At 36.3% G+C, this 14,284-nt stretch overlaps 1 long non-coding RNA gene across 1 annotated transcript in view; it reads left to right on the plus strand.

The window, feature by feature from the left end:
• The first annotated feature begins 8,562 nt into the window (after positions 1-8,562).
• The window catches only part of LOC149128360 (uncharacterized), a 190,555-nt gene continuing 184,833 nt past the window's right edge, over positions 8,563-14,284 (plus strand). Inside the window, exon 1 of the long non-coding RNA XR_016218045.1 lies at positions 8,563-8,625. This is a non-coding gene — a long non-coding RNA (uncharacterized LOC149128360). The remainder of the gene's footprint in view (positions 8,626-14,284) is intronic.

Here is a 14,284-nt window from a genome sequence, read left to right on the forward strand (position 1 = left end):
GTAGCTGGTATCTGATCATAGGATCCACTTTCCAGCCAATATTTCAAACATAGACAAATTGTGCTTTCCAAATGACAGATTATATGAAGTCTGAAGATGGCACTCTCTGTCTATCAGTATCTCAAGGCCACTCAGAAATTCTCTATTACCAGCAATTCTCTCAATCAGTGGAAATAACTAACCAGGTCTAATTTTTCCTTTGGATGTATTGATAAAACACCAGCTGATTGCCTGCTAATTTCTGCCCAACTGACCATTACGATGCTTGAGTTTCTTACTAATCTGTCATGAAAGATTATCAAGCTCTGAATTATCACAATAAACTTCCTGGCAGGTATTGCTGAAAGAGTCGTATGAATCAACTCTATCACATTCTGTACACTATCACATTCTATAATATTTCTATAATCTAAATTCATTATTAGTTTTCATAATTTTGTTTCATTAGATTACTGTTGTTTTGTAATATTCACCAAAATTGTAGATGTTTTAGTTGCAGCAAGAATTAAAGCATCTTCTAAGATGTAGATAAACTAAGGCTTCATTTTCTTTCTATATATGGAAACATAGCCTACTTATGTTTCACTTTATTTCTTTATTTGAAAGAGTTACAGGGGCAGGGAATAAAGGTTGGGGGGGGGGAGAATCATCCATCTGCTGGTTTAATACCCAGATAGTCACAAGGACCAGAGCTGGGCCAGGATGAAGCCAGGAGCCAGAAATTTTATCTGGAATTCACATGTGGGTGGCAGAGACCCAAGCAGTTGGGCTATCTTCCACTGCTTTTCCAAGGCCATTAGGAGGGAGTTGGATAGGAAGAGGAGCTGCCAGGACGCACACCGGCACCCATTTGGGATGCTCCTGTCATAAGCTGAGGCTTTACCTCCTATGCCACAGTGCCGGCCCCAGTGTTCCTCCTGTTCTTTATTAAGATGTAAAAAAACTCCTTGATCACAAAGTGAAATTTGCCTTCTCTTTTTCTAAAAGCCCTATTTCTTTATATTGCAGCTGTCATACTGAACTGACACATTTATTAACTTGTCCCCCTGTACCACTAGGGAAGGAACCTAGTTTATTGATGTTTGATCTGATCTTGAAATAAAATTGGGTATTTCCATAAAATTGTGAGACATTCCCTGCTACTTCTACCACCTTGTCTCAACATTTTCTCATTTATTCAGTACATTAACTAACACTGGCTTTATTCAGGATTATTGAACTTTTCCAATGCTTCATTTTTGTCTTTTGAAATTCTATCCCATTTATAAAAACTGTATTCTCAATGTCTTCATTTATGCCTTCTATCTACTTTTCTATATAAATATGATTATTTTTTATTTTTTACGTGAGAAAACTGAAACATGAAAGAAGAAAGTTGGTCCTCAAGAGCCTACAGGTATTTTAAACTTAAGTCTGCCTCTAGAAATTTGTTCAGAGTAACTATTGTAGTACCTCTTATACTGTTTCAAACTTTCTGGACTCCAACAAATGCCCTGGCCTACCCAAATCCTAATATACAAGGAAAGATTTTCTCTAAAGTAGAGGTATCAAGCTATCATAGATAAATATCCTTCCTATTAGTGGAGGATGGGTAGACAACTCCTCAATGTTTTCTATGAATGTGGCCTGGCTCTGTCGCTCCCCCTCTTCATGGAGGAACGACACAGGACCCTGCGCTGTTCTTTTGTCTGCTCGGCCCTCCCCGGGTTTGCTACTGGTTCTTCCCGGGTTGGCTACCGTCCCTTCCACCTTCCGCGGGGGAGCGGCACACCGCCGGCCGGCTCTCTCGGGGGCTGCACAGGTGTTCCCTCAGATGTTCCTCGTGCATGTTGTCTCTCTCCTCCTTTATAGTCCTCTTCCGCCAATCCCAACTCGGCTGCCCACACGCCGAGTACGCTGCTCTCCTCCAATCAGGAGCAGGATCAGCTCCTGGAGGTCATCACTCAAGTTGGCAAGAGGCAGCTGCGTAGAAGCTGTTTTCTCCTCTCCCAGCGCCATATTGTGGGAGAGCAGATGCATAGAATAAGTCTTAATTCCAGTAACTTAGTCTAGTCCGAGTTGCTCCCCACAGGCTCTATGAGTCAAAGAATTTCTGCTGAATCTTTTTCTTCTTGTCACTCTCTTAACTAAGAATTATCACTTTTTCTGACATCAGTTGTTTTACTTCTAAACTGAACTAAATTTTTGTCTATGTACTCTCCTTTGGTTAAAATTTTTTATGGTGATTTTTTTTCTAACACCTTCTTGTCCTGAACTTACAAACTAAATAATCTTCCATCCCCTTGGAGCAACCTACAGTGAGCCATTTGAATATCATTGATGACTGACTTTGTGGTTTCTTCTGATTGGTTGTTAATTTCAGTGAATGCAGGGATCTTGTCCACTATGTTCACACATATATTTCTAGAACTCAAAATGTACATGAAACATTTTCTGCCAAATTAATAGGAATAAATATATCTTTGCAGTAAGAGAGCTCTGTTAACCAGACCTTCATGTCTGTAACTCACACACTATCTATACCCTTCCCACCCCATTTTATGTTCAACCTAGTTTTGGTGGGTGGGGTTATTCATCAAGTCTTAATTTCTGAGTAGATAATTGTTTATCTGATGAGTGAAATTTAATAGATGTATTGATAAATTTTTACAAGTCTGATGATTTGCCTTTCTCAACTCCAAGTAATTGTTTAAAAATCTTGGCTCATCTAATTTAGAGGAAGGGTACCTTTTACTACTCCATATTGCAATAACCTTTTAAATGCTTTCTTGTCTGACTTGTGATACCTGGTTATTTTTTGCATACTAGATTTATGTTAGTACAACTTTTTGGAAACAGAATCATGGCTTAGTGAGTGGGCATGACTCAAGCTCTTCACATCAGTCTGGAACATGTACAGTCATCTTCTGATTTTATTTATTTATTTGACAGGCAGAGTGGACAGTGAGAGAGAGAGACAGAGAGAAAGGTCTTCCTTTGCTGTTGGTTCACCCTTCAATGGCCGCTATGGTCAGCGCGCTGCGGCCGGCACACCGCACTGATCCGATGGCAGGAGCCAGGTACTTCTCCTGGTCTCCCATGGGGTGCAGGGCCCAAGGACTTGGGCCATCCTCCACTGCACTTCCCTGTCCACAGCAGAGAGCTGGCCTGGAAGAGGGGCAACTGGGACAGAATCCGGCGCCCCGACAGGGACTAGAACCCGGTGTGCTGTCTCTGCAAGGTGGAGGATTAGCCTAGTGAGCTGTGGTGCCGGCCCATCTTCTGATTTTATGTAGGATCCTCTGCAATTCTCCTACTTTTATTACCTATATTTCTACAGGGAGAATTTTCTTGTTATTTTTGTCATTTTTAATTAAGGATTTCATGATTTTTTTTCCTTTACTTGGCGTGTTCTGTTTTGATATCCAGTATATAACTAGGACTTTGGTCCTCATCTCTGGGGTTGAACCTAAAGTTAAATCATTGTTTCTGTTGCCTTGTCCTCCTTGGTCTTGTGTCATTTCCATTATTCAGACAATTTTTATAAATCCATGCATGTCTCCTTGTCCTGAAACTCAGTCTAAGCAGATGACCTTCTCAGATTAAAAAGAACCTTTCTTCAGAAATGGAAAAGGATGTGCTTAAATACACTGTTAGAATTTTAAAATAAGATTTTATTTATATATATTTTAAGGAGGCTGGTTCTCAATGGAAATCATTATCTCAATAATGAAGAGGTTAAGAGCATAGACCCTGAAGTCCCATAAGCCTACAATAACAGCTCTGTGGCTTTGAAGAAATCATTCTGCTTCTTTGCACCTCAGTTTCTCTTTATATGAAATAAAGATGTTAATAATAGCACTTATCATGTAAGGTTAAACTCTTATCCCAATGCCTGCTACATACCAACTAATAGTAGTTTAGATACTATTCTTTTTTATTATCAATAGTAGACCAGGTTCAAATACTACACAGGGATGCACATTTTCTAACCCTATGTTCTGAGCCTGGCAGCATATCCTGAAAACCAATTGGAGAAATGAAATTATTATTTATGTTACAGCTGATACAACTGTCATAATGGAAGAAAAATTTGCATATGGACATTGGTTGTTTGCTTACAGCTAAAGAAAATATGCCTTAAAATGCAAAATTTTGCCACATGATCTCTCCAGATTGTTACTATCGAAACCATCTAGTTTGCTCATTTACTGGGCTGTTTGTATCCTAAACATCAATTGACTCAACTGAAGTTCTGAATAATATTTTTGAAGAGAAATCTTCAACAATGAAAATAAACTGTGGGAGGATAGATTTCCTTTTAAATTTTAATCCCCAATATCAAAATGAGTTCACAGTACAAAATAGGTTCCCCCAAATATTTATCTTTTTAATAAATGAAGCATATATGAAAAATTAAACTTTAATATTATTAGATAATGTATCAGTTCAGGAGAGCTGATGTGTATGTACAAAAATACAGGTGACTGGAGCATTTCTTCCTCTGAGTCATAATTACTGAATCTTTTAAGGAAATGTGATTTAGTTTTGGTTGATTTAAACTCTCCATGCTATCATTAAAATTTATTCAAAATTCTGATATTTGGTAATATTTTCAGAAAATGATCCATAGTTAGAGGATGGTTACAGGGTGATATTCTGTAGGTGACTAATAGCTTCTTTGTGAGAATTCCAATTATGTTCTATTATTTAATATTGTATACAAATTGTGAGAAAAGAAACTTTCTTAGTTCCTTGGACTATTATAACAAAGTACCATAAATAGAATAATTTATAACTGACGGAATTTTATTTCTCACAGTTCTGGAGGGTAGGTCTCCCTGGATCACGTGACTTGCACACTAAGAGTCTGGTGAGGGATGATTTTCTGGTTCATAGATGTCTCTTTCTCACTGTGTCCTCACAAAGTGCAGGGAACAGCTCTGGGGCCTCTAACATGAGGGCACTCAGTGCACTTGTGAGGGCTCCACCTATGTGATCTAACAGCTGCCAAAAACCCTCCTCATCCCATCACTGGAGGTCAGGGTTTCAGCACATGAATTTGGAGGGGACATGCGTTTCAAACTATAGCAGAAGCCCTAATGTGATGTATGATGTATGATGTGGGAGTTAGCACAAAAACCAATTGCTCTGTGAATGAATTTTGCTGGCTCAATCAGCCCCTATTTTTTTTCTGTGTTAAAAATTCTCATTTATATAAGTAAGTGAGAAAAATATCATTTATAACCCAACTGAAAGTATTCTTTCTGTCATTTTTAAATAAAATTTCAGCTTAAATTTTTATGCAGAGGGTGAAAAATGTTTGGAAATACACTTTAGAAGTGAAAGTGAGTTTTAGTTACTCAGAATTTCTGGAAATATATATTTTAAAATATATTAAATTATATTTTAAAATATTAAATATATAAATATATTTTTAAAATATATTTATAAAATAAATATATTAAAATATATTTAAAATATATATTTTATATATTAATATATATTAAAATATATATTAAAAATTTTCAAAAGAGGCCATCTGGATTAAAGTGGTGTAATGGAGAAACATTTAAATTTTATGCAAGATAACTTACACATTTTTTTACATAGTGCGTCTACTTGTCAAAATGTTGGCGGTGACTTGTATATATATCTTGAGCTTTTTCAGGCTACCCAAACTCAAGCCCATATTAGAAAGTGGAATCAGATTAACGTTAATTACTCCAGTTTAGTCATTTCTTGATATTTATGCCATATAACAAATTTCCATAACATTTCCAGTTAAGGATCCCAAGCTGTTTCTCACATATGTTTTCAAACATGAAATTTCTGAAAACACAGACTCCCCAGGTAAACCAAAAGAAATGGACAAAGCTTCTACAAAGGCTTTGTTCATTTGCTGAGCCATCAATTCTTTGCTGATTCACTATAACAGAGTACACAGATCCTACAATTAATTTGCTGAAGCTCTTACATTCAAATGTATCAGCTTGACGACTTATTTGTGTTCAAGGAAAACACTTATGTACATAATATACCATTTCTTCTTTCACTTCATTCTGGTAGATAGGGTAAGTTATTTTTTTTTTTTTTTACACTATCCCCAGGGTCTCAAAAAGTGTGAATGTAGTAGTTGTATCATCCTCCCGAAAATAAAAACTCCGAAAAGATAGAAAACTAATGAAAACTGGAGGGGATTTGACTTGACTTTAGCTCTTATTGGGTTTACTAGAAGGGATACTTATATCCTGTAACCTTTAGAGTCTCATCCAGGAAGGAAGCTAAGATTATAGAAAATCAGACAGAAATTAAAAATTGGTTTTTGGCTGAAAACATCTCAGTATTTAACACAGCACCCCTTGCAGTAAATTTAAGACATCTGTTTAACAAAAAAAAAAAAAAGAAAATAAAAGATGGGAAAGTTATTTAGAGCTATTACTTTCTAAGTACACAACACCTTAGGCACTTCAAGGCATATAAATCTCCATGAAGTATAGCAAAATAATTTTTGTCATGCTGTTCAATACATCATTTTAGATAAGACTACTGCAAATTGGTCAAATAGATCCAAGAAAGACTGCTGCGCAAACTGACATATCGATAAATATTATGTTTGGTGGAGGCTTGCTTTCTTTGTATTCTTTCCAAAAGTTCTTGAAGAACTCTGTTGTTCTTGAATATGTCGTTGAACTCCTTGTTTGCTTTCTCATCTTCAGAGTGAGGATGCTTTTGTTCTAATTCTTTGTGCTGTGCTTTCAAATTTTTTGTTTGCACGTGGTACATGATCTTAGCTTTGAAGTCCTTCAGTTCTTGGATTTTATCTTTGACTTTCATTTTAAACACCTGTTCCATTTCCAGCTCCATCTTCTTTTTAGCTTCATGTGTCCTACTATTTTACTCTGCTTGTGCCATAATTCTGTGTTTTTACAAATTTATTGGACCTTAAATAAAACCAGTGTCTGCTAATAATAACTGATAGAAATAAAAGGAGAGAATGACCCAACATGGGAAGTAGGATACACAGCAGACTCATAGTATGGGAAATGCACTAAACAGCACTCTGGCCTCAGAATCAGCCCTTAAGGCATTCAGATCTGGCTAAAAAACCCATGAGAGTTTCTCAGGCATGGAATGCCAAGATACTGTGGCAAAAAAAAAAAAAAAAAAAAAAAAAAAAAAAAAAAAAAAAAAAAAAACTAAACGAAAGATCTCTGTGAGTGAGATCCCAGCGGAAAGAATGGGCCATCAAAGAAGGAGGTACCTTTATCTCAAGGGAGGAGAGAACTTCCACTTTGATTATGCCCTTGTCTAAATAAGGTCAGAGTTGGTGAACTCAAGAGGCTTCCATAGCCTTGGCAGCTCATGACAAGAGCCTCGGGTGATTACTGACATCATAAATAAGAGTGTCAATTGTTAAATCAACAACGGGTGTCACTAGGCACCTGCTCCCCATGTAGGGTCTCTGTCCTTAATGTGTTGTACTATTTGAATTAAAGGTAAAACTAGTATTCAAACAGTATTTTATATTTTGTGTGTCTGTGTGAGTGCAATCTGTTGTAATCTTTACTTAGTATATACAAAGTTGATCTTCTGTACATAAAGATAATTAAAAATGAATCTTAATGAAGAATAGGATGGGAGAGGGAGTGGGAGATGGGATGGTTTGTGGGTGGGAAGATGGTTATGGGGGGAAAAACTGCTATAATCCAAAAGTTGTACTTTCAAAATTTATATTTATTAAATAAAAGTTTTCTAAGAAAAAAAAAAAAACCCACAAATTTATGTGGACCTAAAACATCTCCTTAAAATTTCTTTAGCAGGATTCAGGAACAGAGATGAGATATCAAGGCCAGGATGCAGTGCCTTATTATACCCTCATAAGGCCCAGTAGAATTCATATCCAAAAGCTTGAACCCTAAAGAGGGTTATTTTTTAAAGATTTATTTATTTATTTGAAAGGCAGAGTTACACATAGAGAAAATGAGAGACAGAGGTCTTCCATCTGCTGGTTCACTCCCCAGTTGTCTGCAATGGCTGGAGCTACACTGACCTGAAGCCAGGAGCAAGGAGCTTCTTCCTGGTCTTCCAAGTCAGTGCAGGGACCGAAGGACCTGGGCCATCTTCTACTGCTTTCCCAGGCCATAGCAGAGAGCTGGACTGGAAATGGAGCAGCTGGGTCTCGAATCGGAGTCCATGTGGGATGCTGGCACTGCAGGCAGCGGCTTTACCCACTACACCACAGCACCAGCCCCCCAAGAGGGTTATTTTCTTATATATGTTTTAGTATCTGTATTTCCCTTTTATGGCTACTTGCATGCATTTGATTGGATATTCTAATGTTGCATGGCAGCTATAGGAATTGATACAATACTGGGAATGCTTACACAGTTACTGATGATGTTTCTTTCACACACATAGGAGTTCTACTCTCTCAAGGGTTAACACCATTGTTCTGTTTAACAAGCAGAAGCCAAAATGGTTATATATGAGGAGATAGTAACTACATTGGAAGCATTGGCAGACAAGCAGATAATGACAGCATTCAATTTCCAGGGTAAGTTTCTTTTCTCTTTCTGACCTAGGGAGACCTCTACCACAGTTCATCTATGTCCCATCATAGTCTGTTCTCCACCTTCGTACCAGGTAATGACTTGCCTCCTTCCTATCATTATAAATGAGATTTATCTTTGTAGTTTTTCCTTCAAATAAATCACATATATTCATTTTTATCTTCATTTTTTCACTTAGAATAATATTTTTGAGATTTATCATTGTTTCTGTCAATTCTCTAATTTAAAAAAAAATAATTTATTTTGGAGGCAAGGAGAGAGAGGGGGAGAAAGAAAGGGAGCCAGCCAGCCAGCAAGCCAGACACTACTCTATTCTGCTGGTTTACTCTCCAGATGTTCACAATGGCCAGGGCTATGCTGAAGCCAGAAACCTGCAACTCAGTAAAGATCTACCCCAAGGGTGATAGGAATCCAATGACTTGACTCATCATGATGCTTCTAATGGTCATTAGCAGGAAGTTAGCATCTGGGGCCAGAGCTAGAAATCCAACCAGGGCATTCCATTGTAGGACGCAGGCATCTTAACCATTAGGCTAAATGTCTGCTCATTTCTTTTTGTATTGCAAAATAATATATCTTGGTATGGATATACCACAAGTGAATAGATAAATTCACTAATTGATAGTAATGAGTTGTTTTTAATTTTTGGATATTGTTAGTAAATCTGAAAATTCACATACTTTTTGAATAAAAATAAGTTTTAATCTATCTTTCATAGATTACTGGGACTGAAATTTCTGGGATATGTAGCAATTGTACTTCTAACTTTAAAAGAAACTAAAGCTATTTTCTAAATTATTCCAATATTTTTCATTCCCAACAGAGGTATCATGAGAATTCCAGTTTCTCCAAATCCTCACCACAACTTGACATTGTTAATCCTCTTAATTTTATCTATTCTACCATGTATCTTGTACTACTTCATTGCAAGTTTAATGCACACTTCTCTTTTAAAGCTTTTGACAATCTTTTCATTGGCTTACTGGACAGCTATTTATCATCTTTTATAAGGTATCTGTTCACATGTTTGCCCCTTGGTTATTGGGTTGTTTGCTACTTTATTGACTTAGAAGAGTTCTTTATGTACTTTGAACACAAGGTTATCTGGATAGTATTGTGGACATTTTCTTTCTGTTGACAGCATTCCATTAAGAGCCTCAACTGTGTCCAGTTCTGAAGTTGCTTTTAGTCTTGTTTGGCTTCTTAAATCCTGAGTAACCTTTTTCTTCAGAAAGGTCATGAAAATTTTCTCCTGTGTTTTCCTTTTTGTTGTTTAGTTGTTTTCCTTTAAAACTTGTATAGTTATAGATTTTACATTTAGGTCAATAGCTGTTTTAAATTAATTATTTTGTGTATGTCCTAAGCAAGGTTCATATTTATTTTTTCTGTCCAGATATCTGCTTATTCTGGCAACATTTGTTAATAAGATTTTCCTTTTTAATTCGGTTATTTGGGCACCTTTCTGGAAACCAAATATTCAAAAAAAGGGATATATTTTGCAATTTGTTTTATGTGCCATTATCTCTATGGCTTCTCATACAAATATCACACTTCCTTTGTTGCTGTTAGTTTATGATAAAATTGAAATTAGGTAGTGTGAAATATCCTACTTAATTGTATTGTTGTTTTTAAAAGTTATTTTGGCTAGTCCATGTCTTTTATATTTTCAAATATAATTTTGAATCAATTTATCAATTTCCAAAAATTCCTGCTGGAATTTTGAATTGGTATTGTTTTAACTGTCGGGTTTTTTTGTTGTTGTTGTTCATATGTATGTGGAGAATAATAATCTCTGTGCCCATAGGCATAGATCTTATTTATTTTGCATTCTTTAATTTTTCTCGATGTTTTATAGTTTAATTATACTGGTTTTGCTGAATATATCTCTAAACATTTAATGACTTTAATGCTATTAACTGATACTTTTTAAAAATTACTTCTTATTGTTAATTTCACTATGCACAAATTCCACTCATTTTTGCATATTGATCTTGTTGCCAGCAATTCTAATAAAAGGCTGATACCACTTATTATTTTTAATGGTTATTTTATAATTTCTAGGATTGTCTACATATAATCAAGTCATCTTCAGACAGTTTTACTTTATATCTCATTGATGTTTATTTCCTTTTATGGTCTTGCAGCTCTACTTTGTCTTGCAACTCTAACTTAATGTTGAATAGAAGTGTTATGAGTGAGCAACCATGACTTGTTCGAATATCTAGAGTAAAACTGATAGACCTTTAGACCAATGAAAATCAAAAAACACATGCAGCAGATGTGCATTAGCAATGTTAGACATAAAAAGTGGGAGGGTAGAATTATAGATCCTACTGATATTAAAATGACAGTAGGGAGTTTTATGAGTACCTACTCCTAACACTTGCAAATTAAATGAAAGGAAGAAATTCTTTGAAACAAATGAATTATTAAAACTGTCCTAAGAACAGTCTTGTAGCCTAGCATTTAGTATTCCCACATCGCATATTGGCATACCTGAGTTCTATTCCAGCCTCTGACACCTTATTCTGCCTTCCTGCTAATGATGATCCAGGAGAAGCAGTGTGGATGGCTCAAGTAATTGGATTGCTGCCACCTTTATGGGATACCTGTATGGAGTTCTAGTTTCCCAGCTTTGGCCCCAGCCCAGCCCAGGCCACTGCAGACATTTGGGGAATGAATTAGTAGGTAGGAAGTCTGTCTGACTGTCTCTCTATGCCTTTCAAATAAACAAATAAGGCTTAAGAAGAAATAGAAATCCAAAACTTTATTACAAGGAAACACTAAGCCACTTCACTTGACTGATTAACTCTATATAACACTAAAGAGATCAGTAATATAATCCTTCACAGACTCAGAAATCAAAGAAGAAAAAATTTCTCTTGAATTCTGATGCCAGAGTTACTCTGTACAAAGATAGTCATTATAAATAAGGACAATAACAAATTAATGGTCATCATGAACACAAATATAGAAATGATTAATAAAATATCATAAATGAAAATTAACAGCATGTAAAAAGAATAATACATCAAAAAATAGTGGAGTTTAGGGGGCCGACACTCTGGTACAGCAGGTTAAAGCCCTGGCCTGAAGTGCCAGCATCCCATATGGGTGCCGTTCTAGTCCCAGCTGCTCCTCTTCTGATCCAGCTCTCTGCTATAGCCTGGGATAGCAGTAGAAGATGGCTCAAGTCCCTGGGCCCCTGCACCCATATGGGAGACCTGGAAGAAGCTCCTGGCTCCTGGCCTCGGATCGGCACAGCTCCAGCCATTGTGGCCATCTGTGGAGTAAATCAGCAGGTGGAAGACCTCTCTGTCTCTCCCTCTCTCTGTAACTCTGTCTTTCGAATAAATAAAATAAATCTTTAAAAAAAAGATAGTGGAGTTTATCCTAAGTCATAGTTTTAAGTCTTTGTCAAAAATATATTCCTTGTCAACTTTTGGTTTGCTGCTGGGCTACTTGGTATTTTCAGGAGGTTAATAAAATGTTCAAAGATCTGTATGTTCCTTATGAAGATCCTTCAATGACTTTAGTGACTAAATCCACAGAAAAGAAACCACTTTACTAAAACTAGTTGTGCATCTTCTGTGGTGTACACTGAATAGTATCTTCAATGCATTTTCCATCTAACTGGGAAGAAAACATTTAAAATAATTAGAAACTTGTGAAATGATGCATATTCTGAAGGGATGATGTAAAATGTATGGGTCAATTACCAAAGATGTTTAGAAAGTGAAGTGTTAGATCAGAGTAGTCGAACATGATCCATGAAGTAGGTAACAATGGGAGATAGATGGTAAAACACTTATTTTCTCAATAATCATTTAAGAATAGTCTTTGTATAGTGATTGTTTTGAGTGTGTTCCACAGTGTTGCAAAATAGGATTTCTTAAAATTTACAAGCTCTGTTCATTATAACATCACTCTCTTTCTAAATGGTAATCTGGGATACTTTCTTGACTGGGAGGAAAACTCATAACATTACAGACAGTGGTTGGAATTATTCAAAACTAACATGGTATCTTACTTATTATACTTCTTAATAGGGTGAGGTAATAATCATCATGTCTGATATTATTCTAGCGTTTGGAAACTTGTTTGCTTTTGCTGTGTTCTATTTATTCATTTGAAAGAGTGACAGAGAGGGGGGCATGCACATATACACACAGGGGGCAAGGTGGGGGAAAAAGCGACAGAGAGAGTGAGAATTTCTGTTCAGTATTTGCTGGTTCACTACCCAAATGCCCACAAAACAGCCAGGGCTAAGCCAGACTGAACCTGGAAGCCAGGAACTCTATTCAGGTCTCCTGTGAGAGGGACAGGAACAAAGTACTTGGGCCATCACTCACTGCCTCCCATATATATTAGCAGGAGCTGGACTGGAAGCAGTTTAGCCAGAATCCAACCAGGCACTTCGCTGTAAGATGCAGGTGTCCCAAGGGGTGCTTAGCCTTCTATGCTACAATGCCTACCCCATTCTGTTTTATATTGGGAAAAAGATTAATTCAATAGTAGTTTGAGTCATTGAAAGGCAGATTAGGTACAAAAAGACCACATCTGTTAATTTTGTTTATGACTGTCATCCTTGATTTTGACTATGCTGAAAAAATTAGAAGAAACCAAGTACTATATTGAAATTCCCTCTTCATTACATACATATATAATATCACCATTATCTTGTAAAATTGGTTTTACAACAACTGTAAATGACTTTGTGCAAGATATACTGTTGTTAAGGGGTGGGAGATATTCCTTTGTTTCCCTCAGAAATGCCAAGTGACATCAAAATTCGTTATTCAAACATTACCTGTAGTATCTTTAGGACCTCATATTTTAATTATATAAATGATGCATAAATTGGAAAATGTGTAGTAATGGAAAAGGCATGAGTTTTATAATTGATCTTGAATTCCCAAATACCTTAACTTAACCTTCCTAGATTCTAATTCACTCATCTGTACAATGGATATAATGATACCTCCTTTATACCTCAAGTTCATCTAAAATTCCACTCCTTGAATCCACCATCTCAGTGAGCTACTTATGATTTATTTGTCTGTAGAATACAACTACTTTTCTTCTGCTCTCTCCTCTGGTAACAGATCCTGCCACTTTGATCATAGGCATATTTCCCAAAATAAATCAACCAGAAAAACTTTATTGCCATGTAGAGAAACATAAATACTGTTAATAGTTGCCCCCAAAATCTCATGGCACCAAGATTCCCAGGTAGATCCATCACGTCCTGCTTGTGAGATTCCAGGATTACATTGTAGGGAGCCCATATTCTAACAGCTCGGATTACCATATTTTTTCTTGGATTCTGTAAACTAGAATATTCCTCAACCCATTTGACCTAAATTTGGTCAGAAATCAGTTCAATGTTATGTGCTCTGAAATTGCAAGCAAAAGTTTCCCCTTGCCACATACCCTTTGCTTTTTTCATGTAAACCACCTCACATTTGTAATTAATTGGTCTACATTTGTTGCCGTTACCAGACAGTAACTTTTATGAAAACAAGTAACATTGTTGACCTCATTACTCCATTTCCCAGTGCTTTTATTAGCAAAGTGCCTGACACACTGAAATAGTTAATTAGTGGATAAATAAAAGGAATATTTAATGCAATTCTTGTGGTAGTTAATAAATCTAAGTCCCTTTCCCATCACCTTCTGCCTTTCCTATCCTCTAGCAGCAGAAATATCTGTCTTGGAAAATATAAACATTT

The sequence above is a fragment of the Oryctolagus cuniculus genome, chromosome 1 (assembly GCF_051225735.1).
Source record: "Oryctolagus cuniculus isolate XC-2025 breed Fujian yellow rabbit chromosome 1, ASM5122573v1, whole genome shotgun sequence".
Classification (NCBI taxonomy): Eukaryota; Metazoa; Chordata; class Mammalia; order Lagomorpha; family Leporidae; genus Oryctolagus; species Oryctolagus cuniculus.